The sequence below is a fragment of the Bufo gargarizans genome, unplaced genomic scaffold, assembly GCF_014858855.1.
Source record: "Bufo gargarizans isolate SCDJY-AF-19 unplaced genomic scaffold, ASM1485885v1 original_scaffold_1821_pilon, whole genome shotgun sequence".
NCBI lineage: Eukaryota > Metazoa > Chordata > Amphibia > Anura > Bufonidae > Bufo > Bufo gargarizans.
In genome coordinates, this window is record NW_025334530.1 from 243,776 (window position 1) to 258,785 (window position 15,010).

Here is a 15,010-nt window from a genome sequence, read left to right on the forward strand (position 1 = left end):
AGATCCAGGTGCTGGCTTGGAAAATGTAGAATATTTTTTGTGGGACAATCCCAAGAAACTCAAACCACACAATGTGAAGGTTTACATAAGATTTAATCATATAATGATCTTTGTCACAATTATTAGATTTTAAACATGTATAGAAATAATATAGAGGGAGATGGATTTCTTCCATGTAGTAATGTTTGGCTCCATTATCCGCCAGTAACTCATCTATTCGCAGGCGCTTTTCCCCGCGAGCCGATGGCGAGTATTAACAGCTGTCACGCAGAAAGCACTTATTACCTGCTTTGTCTGTCTGCAGCAGCAGGCGGTATTTACATTAACAATCGCTGCCTCTGTAAATGATATTATAATTTATCTCAAAAAAATTTCTGCTCGGAGCGAGATGACGGTGACATGGAAATTACAGGTCTTCTTTTTTGCCATACAGAGGGTTGGAGAATGAACAGGCCTTCCGGGAAACCTACGAGATAAAAATATGATTAGAAAGAACGCATTTCTGCTAGAAAGTCATATAAATAATATCTACAGTAAATAAGTAAATTGTGTGCTGATTAGCTACTAGAAATAATAGTGCTGCTGGGATTTAAAGAGGACCTGTCACCGCTCCTGACACGTCTAGCTAAATATTTGCATTCTTCATGAAATAACAATTTTGGGGCTTTTTTTTTTTTTTATAGAAATCTGTGATTTGTTGTTGCTTTGTTATGGCTCCTGGAAATACTGTGGATTTAAGAAGTCTACACACCCCTGTTAAAATTTCGGGTTTCTGTCTGGGCTCTGAGTGGGCCATTCCAAAACTTTAATCTTCTTCTGGTGAAGCCATTCCTTTGTTGATTTGGATGTATGCTTTGGGTCGTTGTCATGCTGAAAGATGAAGTTCCTCTTCATGTTCAGCTTTCTAGCAGAAGCCTGAAGGTTTGTTGCCAATATTGACTGGTATTTGGAACTGTTCATAATTCTTAGCTTAGCTTAACTACAGCCGATACCCCAGTAAGGGGCCCGGACCCCTGGGGGGCCCGGCCAGTCCCGCCGCCTTCCACTGTCAGACAGTCAATTCGGGTTTGCAGGCTTGCAGCCAGGCGCGGCGGCGGGAACTTTTGGTCTCTGGAACTTTTGTGGAAGCCTGCCCTAGTGCCCTCTTAGCCAGCCCAGGAAGGAGTCAGTGTTGGCTCCATGCTCCAGCCTTCACTGTCTCCATCACATGTTGGACGGGTCAGACCCCACTGATTCATTAAGGTGATAAGTTATCATTTTACTGTTAATGGTGGCATACTGAGCTGAGCTATATCAAAGGCTCCAAATTATTTATTTTCATATTGATCCTTATGTTGTCTAGGCAGCTCTATATTGTGTGGTCTTTGCTCGGGGGTAAAATGCAAAGCAGTTTTTTGGATTATCCCACAGGGCCATGATCCCCATCACTTATTGTTATTAACCCCTCCCTTGCCAGCCCACCCAGCCCCATTTAGCTGTGTGTTCTGCTGAGAATCTTTTTTTTTTTAGGCCATGAAGGGGTTGATTGAATGTTGGAGGGGGTGTTATTATGCATATTGTGTTTGGGAGCCATTTAACAAGTTTGACCAGTTGGGTTTGAGAGTGGTTGAGTGTCATCCACTGATGCCCATAAAAGCGTCATCCACAGATCCACCATAAAAGTGTCATCCACAGATCCGCCTTAAAAGTGTCATCCACAGATTCGCCATAAAAGTGTCATCCACAGATTCGCCATAAAAGTGTCATCCACAGATCCGCCATAAAAGTGTCATCCACAGATCCGCCATAAAAGTGTCATCCACAGATCTGCCATAAAAGTGTCATCCACAGATCCGCCATAAAAGTGTCATCCACAGAACCGCCATAAAAGTGTCATCCACAGATCCGCCATCAAAGTGTCATCCACAGATCCGCCATAAAAGTGTTATCCACAGATCCGCCATAAAAGTGTCATTCACAGATCCCCCATAAAAGGGTCATCCACAGATGCCCACATACCAGTGTGTCATCCACAGATGCCCCCATAAAAGTGTGAGGCGGGGAGGCGGAGTCAGGACAGATTCTAAAGGGGCGGGGTAGGAGGGGGGGCCCAGGCCTTGAGCTGTGTAAGGGGCCCCAAAATTTCTGATGGCAGCCCTGACTAAGGCCCCAGTTCCAGCTGAAGAAAAACAGTCCCTTGGCATGATGCTGCCACCACCATGCTTCACTGTGGGTACGGTGTTCTTTTGGTGATGTGCAGTGTTGTTTTTGGGCCAAACATATCTTTTGGAATTATGGCCAAAAAGTTCAACTTTGGTTTCATCAGACCATAACACCTTTTCCCACATGCTTTTGGAAGACTTCAGATGTGTTTTTACAAAATATAACCTGTTTTTCTTCGTAAGAAAAGGCTTTCGCCTTGCCACTCTACCCCATAGCCCAGACATATGAAGAATATTGTCACAAGTACCACACAGCCAGTACTTCCCAGATATTCTTGCAGCTCCTTTAATGTGTCTGTAGACCTCTTAGTAGCCTCCCAGACCAGTTTTCTTCTCGTCTTTCATCAATATTGGAGGGACGTCCAGTTCTTGGTTATGTCACTGTTATGCCATATTTTCTCCACTTGATGTCTTCACTGTGTTCTATGGTATATCTAATGGAAGCTCTCTGTGGACCATGGCTTTTGCTGTGGGATGCGACTAAGAAAATTTCAGGAAAGACCAACTAGAGCAGCTGAACTTTATTTGGAGTTAATCAGAGGCACTTTAAATGATGGCAGGTGTATGTTGACTCCTATTTAACATGATTTTGAATGTGATTGCTTAATTCTGAACAGAGCTACATCCCCAGTTATAAGTGTGCACACTTATGCAACCACATTATTTTAGTTTTTTTTTCTTCCCTCCACCTAAAAAATTTCAGTTTGTTTTTCTATTGAGTTGTACAGTTTATAGGTCACATTAAAGGTGGAAAAAGTTCTGAAATGATTTATCTTTGTCTCATTTTTTTACAGCACAGAAACCTGAAATTTTAACAGGGGTGTGTAGACTTTTTATATCCACTGTATATAAAAAAAGTTCACTTTAAAGTTATTAGGATGTTTACTGAGACGATAACTATGCATTAGCTATTCCAAAACGTTATGTATATTTAAGCTGGCAGCCTTGCTAACAATTACTGGGTAGTGGGCTGTCCCCACTTTTCCCTGGTCAGTGAGAATTATGTTAAGCAAGCTAGAGAACCATTTCTGTGTATGCTGCTGACAAGTAGGTTAGAAGGAAAGCCTTTAAATTGCTGAAGCAGGATTTATCCATGGAGACGCCATAACTGTGTGAGTGAAATCTGCCAGAAAAGCAACTTTACTAGGATCCAACCTCAGAGAAAGAAGCATTGAATATCTGCAGATGGTTGAGGACCATAAAGAGGCCGCACTTGGACAGTGATAGTAAAGGTAACATTTACGGCTTTGGACTTTGCTGCATATGGTGAGGGTTGATAGCTTCTGGTGTCCACCACATTCTGAGATGGACTGCACACCTTACTTGGGCATTGTAGAGAAATAATGAGTGTGATTGCACACTTTTGGTCATATGGGAAGATTGCATGGTATCTAGAGACAGACTTGGCGGGAACCATCATATTGCCTATTTTCTTTACAAAGCCATTGGAAAAAGCCTACTTTATGAAATTTGAGAAGCCTACTTCTTGTATTTGCACTATGACACCCATCATCCATTAAGTAAAAGACTTTATCCTAATATAATCCAGAAGGTCTGGTCAATACCTCCACATTTCTTCAGCTCTCTATCTGCTCTCCTGCCCTGCTCCCCACTACCCAGCCATCTAACATCAAAGGCACCCCAGCTATTCCCAGGCAGGAGACTCTCCCATGTCCAGGGTGGGCCCTGAGTCAACAGGGGTGCACCCTCTCTTCACTATACTTCAACTCCCTAGTGAAAGCTGGAGAGGGATTGCCACAATAACAATGAGAACTATTACCACCATCATTGCTGCAGCTACCGCTTCCACCCTCTCCACCCTACGCTTCTCCCTGCAAGCCTCTGTTTGCTACATATGCAGCATACATAAAGTGCTACTATTTTTCTATAGGTTAGTGAAATTACCATGATACCGATTAAGTTGTGGCTTTTTTATGTTATACTACTGCTGAACACCAGTTTTGTGTTGTTTCATTTTCATGTTTTTAATTTCCGTGATATAGCGTATGTTGCCTTGTTTATTACAGAATGAGTAGTTTTTATTGTTATCATCTTGAGGGTTTTTATTATTTTGGGGGTAATGTAAAAAAGCAATTCTGTTGTTGCTCGGGTTGTTGTAATTGTGGTGATTGCTGTGCATTTTATTTATCGTACGCTATTTAACAAATTTTATCTACTTTATTGACTTCTTTTTTTTTTACTGCCACTAGGGGACATCACAATTGCTGTTATAAAGCTTCAATATACACAGTTTACCCCAGAATACTGACAAGCAATCTATTAGGGTATTCCTCTAGCATGGTCTAACTTTCAGCCATGGTGGACCTAAAGGCCATTGTTAGGTTCCTGGCTTCCAGAGAAACCCATCAGCACCCCCCGATCACATTTGTAAGCTACCTAAAAGAGGGAGCACCCTCCGTCTGAAAAAACACATAGATGCCACACTCACTATTGATCATGGCATCAATAGGGGCGTAGCTAAAGGCTCATGGGCCCTGGTGCAAGAGTTCAGCTTGGGCCCCCCTTCCCTCAAACCTTCATGCTGCATGAGGCTAAAACTGAAACTGCACCCCACCTTCTCAATACCAAATTCTTAACCTAACCACTTCTGTCCAGCCAGAGGTGTAACTTGCATACACTTTCTATAATACCAGTGTCTTCTTATGTGGCACAAGGGTCTTTGGGCCCCTCGGGCTCCTGGGCCCGGTAGCGACTGCTGCCTCTGCACCTCCTATAGCTACGCCCCTGATGGCATCTAAGAAGCTAAATGTTATTGTCTATATCATTGATTGCAGCCAGAGTCCAGTTGTCAGGAAGAGTTGGCCTCCCGTGGCATTCTGCGTTAGCCAGCTCCTGCACTGGATATACATGGATGCCTATCTGTATTAAAGGGGTTAAAAGGGGCTATCTGGATGACACAACCTCCTTAATTATGATGAAGAGGTCTACAACCTGTTACAATGTTGCAATCAAAGGAAATAATTCTCCTTTTATTTCAACATCAAAGAATCAATCAGTAGCACTACTGGATGTGCCTGCAGGAATAGCTAGATGCTCATCTACAAGTGGTTGATATAGGACAGCGAGATGGCTACAAGTCTCACTCCTCACGCTCTTCAGATAAGATCTCTCCATGTTATCACCATGGCCTCAGGTTCATCATTTTAATCTGTGCACTGGAAACCATCCCTGAGGTACTTTGTTGTCAGTTACAATTCACAGATAGCCGTTCCTCATGCAAACAGATAATGTAATGAACGGGATGAGACGAGGATGTCCGTGTAACATTCATCATGTTCTGGCCCTACTCAGCAGGGAATGGTGAGCAAGCGAGCCAGCATCCAGGGTTTGTACTCTGTAGATTGCAATTCTGAAAGTGTGGGTAAACCTCAGATTTGTGGTTTTGTGCACATTCTGATCCTACATTCACATGCTACTCCCTTACATACTGTTCTTGCCTTCTGCACGGGGAAGGTAGAAACACATGCAGGATCAGACTAAGCGGTTTAGGCCTCTTGCACACATTGTGTGCCTGTGGCCGTATTGCGGCCTGCAATATGGCGGGTCTGCAATACACTGGCACCGGCCTGTGTGCACTCCGCATAACGGATGATCACTTGAATGGGTCCGCAATCACGAAAATGTGGAACGGAAGCACAGATCGGAACCCCACGAAAGCACTATGGAGTGTTTTTGTCCGTGCCTCCGCACCGCAAAAAATAGAACTTGTTCTATTTTTTTGCGGTGCGGATGGATCACGGACCCATTCAAGTTGAATGGGTCTCGATCCGTCCCGGCCACCGCACGGACATTGCCCATGCATTGGGGACCGCAAATTGTGGTCCCCAATGCACGGAAAGGACAACTCATTTATGCACTCATTTACCATAGAGACACACCGGTCCACATACAGTAGGAGTTGTAGAAAAAAATAATATAAAGTTTTTATTTATGCATTGAAGAAGTGCAAAAGTATAAGTTTAAAGGGATTTTCGAATCTTAGGCAAAAAAAAAGTTATGCAACTTCCTATTATACTTTTTTATTCTTCACAATTTCAAGATCTTGGCTTTTCAAAAGCAAACATTTTTGTTGTAAATAGAGGCTGAAAATAAGTCCTGAGGGGGATATTTATTATTTGCGTATAATTTTGTGTCTTTGCTTTGTTTGTCTGCTTAAAATTTATGAAATGATGCACCTTTAAAAGCCACCTGTCAGCAGATTTGTACCTATGAAACTGGCTGACCTGTTACATGTGCTCTTGGAAGCTGACGGCATCGGTGTTGGTCCCATGTTCATATGTGTCCGCATTGCTGAGAAAAAATGTTAATATATGAAATGAGCCTCTAGGAGCAATGGGGGCGTTGTCATTACACCTAGAGGCTCTGCTCTCTCTGCAACTGCTGTGCCCTCTGCATAGTAACTATGTTACCTTGATTGACTTTAGGAAAAGTTAGGTCCAGGTGTGATGACGGTTTCACTGCCTGGTCCTGTCAATCAAAGTGGAGAGGGTGCGGCAGTTGCCTCTAGGAGTAATAGTAACGCCCCCGTTGCTCCTAGAGGCTCATTTGCATACATTAAAACATCACTTTTCTCAGCAATGCGGACACATATGAACATGGGACCGACACAGATGCCTTCAGCTGCCAAGTGCACATGTACCAGGTTTCAAAAGGAAAAATCTGCTGACAAATGGCCTTCAACAATATATTTGGCGCGCTTGCAATGTGGTATACATCTATATGTGTCAAAGTAGACCGGGGGTTGCCTGACATGGAGATGCAACTTTTGTGTGACATTTTCAATAGTCTCACATAGTAAAGGAGTCATAATCCAAGTCTAACCTCACTTTTGTCCTGTAAACATAGACCACTTTGATAAGTGGCTAGGCTCACCAAAAGTCTCAGAAAATGACACAAAAGTCTTTTGACTTGAGACTTTTTTAAGCCATAAAATTGACGTATCTGATTTAACAAATATCCCCCTGAGTGTTGAGAACTTGCTAGTGTTTCAATGTGGACAATTCTCTGGAACCACAGAAGCAGCAGACATATTTATATAGAATTTCAGGCTGAAAGCTCCTACTGTTACTGATACATTGTAACAGAACCTTTGTGAAAGTAAGGAAATAGAATGGAGTCACAGCTTCTTAACGGACACTTCCATCAAAATGTTTGTGTCACATATTAACATCCTGTATGTGAATATTCTATGCAATTTTTCTTTATAGAAATTGGCTGGATGGTTTTCTGGATAGAATTTTTTTGAAGTCACTCCGTGGATTCTACTTCCTGTCCTGACTCTTTAAGTTCCTCTTTGTTTGGACTTTTAGCACCGTAAACAGTTTCTCTTAACTTTCTCAGTCAGGCCATCACCGAGACCAGAGAGGGAAGAGAATGAGTGACTCAATTAGATCACACATTACACTGATCAATGCAATAGTCATCTGTCGATATCTTTATCAAGAAAACAATAGAGCAGCCATTATTATTATCCCAGTTCTACATCCACCATTATTATGAGGATTACCCTGCAGATAAAATCTTCCCATCACAGCAAAGGTTTACCTATCTATATAGAACTTCCTATAACTTGTGCTGACTGCTAAAGGAGAACATCATGTTGTATTTAATTATCAATGGTTTAGAACTGTCCAAATAAAAAAGAAAAACAAATATTCTAAAAAAATGTTTTCTACAAAAATTGAATTTGAAAAATACTCCTCTTGGATGGAACTGTCCCATTAAAGATACAAATGCTTCTAGTTACTGACAGCAAGCAGAGATCTAGAAAATCTTGAGTTTTTGAAACAAAGTTGAATAGAAATGAATTGAATGAATTATCTTTATTTGCATATAACTTGAGGATCCCTAATGAATTGGCGCCAAGTCACCAATGATCCAGTGCCTAATCCCAGCCTCCATCTTCCTCTACCTGGCTGCCGTGACTGAAGGTAATGGTGGTACATTTTAGTAAGACACCGTCTGCAGGATCTCCTCAAAAGCAGATACTGTGCAGTCAAAACTATATTTAACCGTCATATAGTTGATCATTAAAGATATCATATATTACTCACATGTACCTCATGGGCTGATTTCCAGGGAAAAACGCTGATATAGACATTAGGATGCACCGTATCATAAAACTACAAGAGAATGATTAATGATAACAGTAAATAAATGTTTAAACTTAGTACTATTAAAATGAATCACTAATACATATGAAAGGATATTTTTCCTGACACAGAACTCCCATTTTTTGCATCGAAATACAAATGACAAAATTCTGTCTGCCTGCAGCAACCACAAGGGGGAGCCTTGGAGCTTACTGCACACTATCTTCGGCTCTGGTCACACCTTATTACCGCTACATTTTGCAGTGATTGTGCCTAGTACCGCGGTTCTCTGTAGCACTGTCCCATACTTACCTACAATACCAGGCACAGTCACTACACAGTGTACAGAGCTGGTGAACAATACAGAGGCGGCAGCAGTCACCAGAGCCTCACAGCCCCTTCAATCAGCTGATTATGAAGGTGCTGGGAATCAGACCCCCACTGATCTGATATCGGTGACCTATCTTAATAAAAAGTCGCCCATATTAAAGGGCATCTGTCAGCAGATTTGTACCTATGACACTGGCTGACCTGTTACATGTGTGCTTGGCAGCTAAAGGCATCTGTGTTGGTCCCATGTTCATATGTGCTGCATTGCTGAGAAAAATATGTTACGATATGCAAATGAGCCTCTAGGAGTAACGGGGGCGTTGTCATTACACCTAGAGGCTCTGCTCTCTCTGCAACTGCCGCGCCCTCTGCACTTTGATTGACAGGACCAGGCAGTGATGACATTTACACTGCCTGGTCTTGTCAATCGTAGTGGAGAGGGCGTGGCAGTTGCCGAGAGAGCAGAGCCTCAAGGTGTAACGGTAACGCCCCTGTTGCTCCTAGAGGCTCATTTGCATATATTTAAAAATATATATAATTCTCAGAAATGCGGGCACATATGAACATGGGACCAACACAGATGCCTTCAGCTGCCAAGCGCACATGTAACAGGTCAGCCGGTGTCATAGGTACAAATCTGCTGACAGATGCCTAAAAGTTTAGGAGTAAAGAAGCGCTTGCTGTTCGCATTAGGCTACATGCACACGACCGTATGTGTTTTGCGGTCCGCAAATTGCGGATCCGAAAAAATAAATAAACGGATGACATCTGTATGCCATCCGTTTTTTGTTTTTTTTTGCGGATCCATTGTAACAATGCCTAAAATGGACAAGAATAGGACATGGTTAATTTTTTTTGCGGGACTACGGAACGGACATACTGATGCGGACAGCACACGGTGTACTGTCTGCATTTATTGCGGACCCATTGAAATGAATGGATCCGCATCCTATCCGCGAAAACAAAAAAAACGGAACGGACACGGAAACAAACAACGTTCGTCTGCATGTAGCCTTACACTTACATTTTGCTCCTTACACTCCTTTGAAGTACTACTGTTAGGCGATGTACAGCATCCATCCAACCATTTTGAGTAACACTTTCTTATCAACCCATTTTCATCTCAGTTTGCCTTATTAATCAGATATTTCGAAAAATAATAATAGCAGAAACCTTCATATTTACATATCATCAAACCAGTGACAACATCAGGCATCATCTACAGTGCTTTATCTGATGCAAAGGAGGGGACTTTTAGCGCTGTGTTGTATAGCGTTTTATACTATGCCATAGGTTTAGGGTAGGATTATGTACTCAGTATGAGCAGAATAACACAAAGACCCGGTGAACGCAGCTCGCTTGCTAAACAAAGAACGTATTTCATTAAAGAAGAAGTGCATGAATAAAGACTGAGCGCTGCTTTGCTGTTTTCTCTGTGGCTCAAAGCGAATGCACTGTAATGGTTGATAAAGATTTTATGCACCTCGTTCGGAGAAGTCGTGCTGCTCCCTGCATAATTTGGATTGGAAAACCCACTGGTAGTATTGCCTTTATGTTTCCTGTTGGAGAATAAAATGAAAGGAAGCATTAATTTTAAATAGCGAGATCATAAAGTTTTAAAGGAAGAGACATCTAAACGAACGAGACTATAACAGCCAAATATTATTTTTCCTGCTATTCACATATACCGCGCAAGCGGAGATGGATGAGAAAATAAAAGGGTCAGTCAAGGAAGGAATACAGTTTGAGAAATAATGACATCCCCTGTGTCCAGCCTGTGGATGATGTGGTACAACCAGGAAAAATAGTAACTCATTTCTATATTAAATAGGATGTCCCATGAAAAATAGTCTACATTTTTCAAACTTTATACTTTTGTAGTTGCATGTAAATTAAAATTTTATATAGCCAATGAGTTATTCAATAAAATGTATCTGTATAGCGCCACCTGCTGTTTGCTCTTTTCCTTATTTTTATGTACCTTCCTTAGGTGGACGCACATGCTCAGTTCCTTCTTTCAAATGCCAGACAAAAAGCGTTGCATACAACAATTTTTGCCCTCTTGAAAACCGGCACCTCTATTGGAAACCAGTCGGATCCGCGCTGGTTCCCATTATAGTCGATGGGGTCCACCGGTGATCAGCAGTATCCGACTAGATCAGATATCCTGTGGATAAGGGATAAGTAGTCTTCACGGGAAAACCCATTTAAAGGTCCTGCAAGGGTAACTAGACCTTTCTTGGCTGATACTGTCTATTTTCTGCCTGGAACTGCATTATAATACCCGTCCTAAGTGGATTTTAGATTAGCAGTTAGCCAATGTATGCTGTGGATGTCACCATTTGCAATATATAGAAATATCTAAGTCCACATTTTGACACCTATTCCTCACCAATTATTATTTTTTTTGTTGCATTTATTTCTTGTGTGGACAAAACATAAATGCCTGTGATGGCTAACCTCCGGAACTCCAGCTGTGGTAAAACTACGACTCCCATGATGTACACTTGCTGGGCTGTTCTCAGAACTCCATAGAAATGAATGGAGCATGCTGGGCATCATAGTTTCACCACCGCTGGTGTGCTGGAGTTTAGCCATTAATGCCCTAAACCCTAGCAAAGCTGGTATTTGAAAAGAGACTATCTGTAATGGAATTCTTTTACAATCCACCTGAAGTCCTTTTCACAAGGGGTTTTTGGGGTATCACAAACTGTAAATACAGTCCAGCTGATCGACCACCTGTGGCCATGGACATGAACCTTGCAGTTTTCTCCCGCCATATAACCATTAGCAGTCCTATAACGTTTGTGTGATTTATTTTTTTTTTGCGTTTGTGAAAGCAATTTTTTTTTACAAAAATAAATCTGTGCGCCTTTTAAGGGGCCACAGGGGGGTTAAGTAGAAAGGTTGTAGAGTATTGATTTTTGTATGTTCTCCTGAAGAACATTTTGTTTCTGAACTGAAAACATCCTTTGGATTTCTAGTTCCAGCTTCAATTATTTTCTTAAAGTTTTCTACCAATTTTGCTTGAGTCTGCGATGGTGTACTTTGCACCAAATTTATCAAAAGTCGCACATTGTTAAATTTGATACCCGACAGAAATGCTACTCCAGTTTTTTATGCCACCCCCCTTCCCTATAGTCATTTGTGACTTTTATTGCTACTTTTAAATAAGTGTTAAATCTGGAGTGAAATTAATTACCATAGCCAATTATGCCCACTGTACCAGCCACTTTTCAAAACTGGAGTTAGTTTTGTGAAAATGCAAAAAGTCACAAATGTTTGCGTAAGTAAGGCCAAAAAGTTGCAAAACCCTATATTGCAAATTTTTAGAAGCTGTAACTGAATTCTTTATAAATTTTACCCTACATCCCTCTATCTAGCTACCTAACATTTATGAAATATCTGTGGACTAATGGGCCCATTATACCTCTGTGTTGTATGAAACCATAGTAAGGCATCCATGGAGGTACATAAGGCCCTGCTATATTTCCCTCTATTTCATACCTCCATAATACAGGATCCAAAGGAGCATGGCACCATTTTTTCCAGCTTTCATTTCTAGTACTGCTAAGGCCCAGTTCACACATCAGTTATTTGATCAGTTATTTCCATCAGTTTTTGTGAGCCAAAACCAGGAGTGGAGGTGACACAGACATAAGGTATAATTGAAAGATCTATTCCTGTTCTGTGATTTTGACCCGTACCTGGTTTTGGCTCACAATAACTGATGGAAATCACTGATCAAATAACGGACGTGTGAACAAGGCCTAAGTGTGATAAACTGCTTGCTATGAGACCCAGTAAATAAAGGAACCAGCTTACCTTTTACAGGAGTAGAATAAGAAGACAATAATAGCTCCCGTCAATAGAAACGCTAATCCAATACTAATACCAATCCACAGACCTGTGTGGATAGAAGACACATATCCCAAATTTAGTAAAATCATTTAAAAAAATTACTGGTTTTATGGATCTTAAGGGGTTGCTACATGTACACATTGGGGATACCTCCATCCCAATGCTAAAACCTACATGTTCCAGCAAATGTTCCTGTTCCCATACCATACAATATATACCAAAAAAATACAGCAGCAATGGTGAAGTGTGGGTGCAATCTTTGCATGACCATCGGTTGTGGCCCAATGGATATAAAAACCATGAAGAATGAGGCAACACTCCAAAAACTATAAGGCCTCGTTCACACTTCAGTGTTTGGTCAGTGATTTCCATCAGTGATTTGTGAGCCAAAACCAGGTGCAACTCTAAACACAGAACAGGAGCAGATCTTTCCCTTTTACCTCATGTCTGTGGAGGCTCCACTTCTGGTTTTGGCTCACAAATCACTGATGGAAATCACTGACCAAACACTGAAGTGTGAACGAGGCCTAATGCTTAGAGCATGTGTTCTTCTTACCTGTGTTATCAGTTTCTGGCGCATTCAGAGATACTTCAGGAGAATGGACGTGACATCGTATTCCCTGCCATTTTCCTTTGCAACTGAAAAGAAATCATAGGTCATAAGAGAAAAAAAATGGTCATAGAGATTATACATTTGCTAAATCAGAGCAGCAGCCATAAGATAAATGGTTTCACATACTGTATAAAAGATCGCCGGAAGCAAATATGGAGTATGTCAGACAACATGGTGGGCATCTTGGGCTCCATTATTCAATTTCAACTCCATTTCTTACATCAGATACTGAAAGCAGATACTATAACCTGACAGTTTTAAAACAGCATATTTCAGATTTTTTTCTCCAGTTATGGTTGCAATAGTTCGAAACATGGTCACAACTGTCTGGCCAATTGGTGGGATCTACCAGCATTTTGTTGGCTACAATATCTTCATCTCAACATCTAATGCGACCTTAAAGGATTTATCCAGGAATGGCTCATGATGACCTCTCCTCAGGATAAGTCATCATTATTACTAGGGATGAGCAAATCGACTTCGGAGGAAACATCTGAACTCGATTCGCATAAAACTTTGTTTCAATACTGTACGGAGCGAGCGCTCTGTACAGTTTTAGAATGTATTGGCTCCGATGAGCCTAACTTATTACTTCGCGAAGTCTCGCGAGACTTAGAATAATAACTTCAGAAATTGATTTACACTGTAAAGAAACATTTCCCAAACTCGGGTTCGGTTCTAAGGTACCACTTAGAACCGAACCCGAGTTCGGGAAATGTTTTTTTATGGATTTGCTCATCCCTAATTATTACATTAGCGGGGGTCTGAGTCCCGGTACCCCTGCCGATCAGCTGTTTCATGGAGCCACTGCGGTCACCGGAGCTCTGATGAGTGCGGCGGCCTCCCAGCAGCTTTCCAAGCACACTGCAGTACGTTGTATAGCAGCAGTGCTTGGTATTGCAGCTCAGCCCCATTCACTTCAATGGGGCTGAGCTGCTCCTAGGTCACGTGACCGATGCACGGTGATGTGACCGCAGTGATCATGGAGCGCCAGGTTCTTCTAACAGTTGTCAGATCCCCCCATCTGAAATTAATGACCTATCCAGAGAATAGGTCATCAATATTAATTACCGGATAACCACTTTAAAGAGAGCAAAGAAGGATTGAGTGATTGCTACATACTGTGATTAAATGGAATTCAATAATAGAACAGTTTATAGTAAAATCCTAAGCTCCTCGTAGGGGTGACTACAGACGGATGACATGTTATTATTTAAAGGGATTGTACCACATAATATATGCTCCATATTTCAAACCAGCACCTGGATCTGAATATTTTTGTAGTTGCATGCCATTACAAATTTAGTACTGCCACTGAGTTATTTAATAAAAGGTAACTGCTGTTTGTTCATTCCTTATTTCTCTGTCCACCTCAGTAACATCACTGGGGTGGTCGCACATGCTCAGTTCTATCCTTCAACTACCACCAGCTGTATCTACTGTTAGAAGCTGTGACAGTTACTAGGGAAGAGCTGCAGCAGAAATGACATGCCCCCTGAGCTGCCAGCCTGAAATAAATCTAGCTAAGCTAGAAAGTAATGAATGGGGAGACATCTGCATCCCTGTCAGGTACGGGGCTGGTTCTAGCTTTGTTAGAAAGAGATTGCCTGATTTAGATTTTTTTTTCACATTAATCATGGCATAGCCCCTTTAAAGGGAACCAATCAGCTATCACGATCGGCGTAACTGTCACATACGTGACACGGAGGGAGGAAAAGAGGGAGGCCCTGCCCTAGTGAGAGGGAAGGTGGTGACCCCTGACTCACCTTGCGTCTGGCACCTGGCTGCCCTGTCGTCCCTAGACGGGTTCCTCACCCGTACGCCGATCACGTGCCTAAAACCCTGGCTTTCCCTAGGATGAGCCCTAGATAGTGAACAGGGCGGTGGGAACA

At 41.9% G+C, this 15,010-nt stretch overlaps 1 long non-coding RNA gene across 1 annotated transcript; it reads right to left on the reverse strand.

The window, feature by feature from the left end:
- Positions 1 to 267: 267 nt before the first annotated feature.
- LOC122923702 lies at positions 268 to 12,512 on the reverse strand. Its single transcript, XR_006387319.1, has 4 exons — positions 12,470 to 12,512; positions 10,128 to 10,203; positions 8,282 to 8,344; positions 268 to 466 (listed from the first exon to the last, which is right to left on the reverse strand). It is a non-coding gene; the product is annotated as an uncharacterized LOC122923702 (long non-coding RNA).
- Positions 12,513 to 15,010: the final 2,498 nt, after the last annotated feature.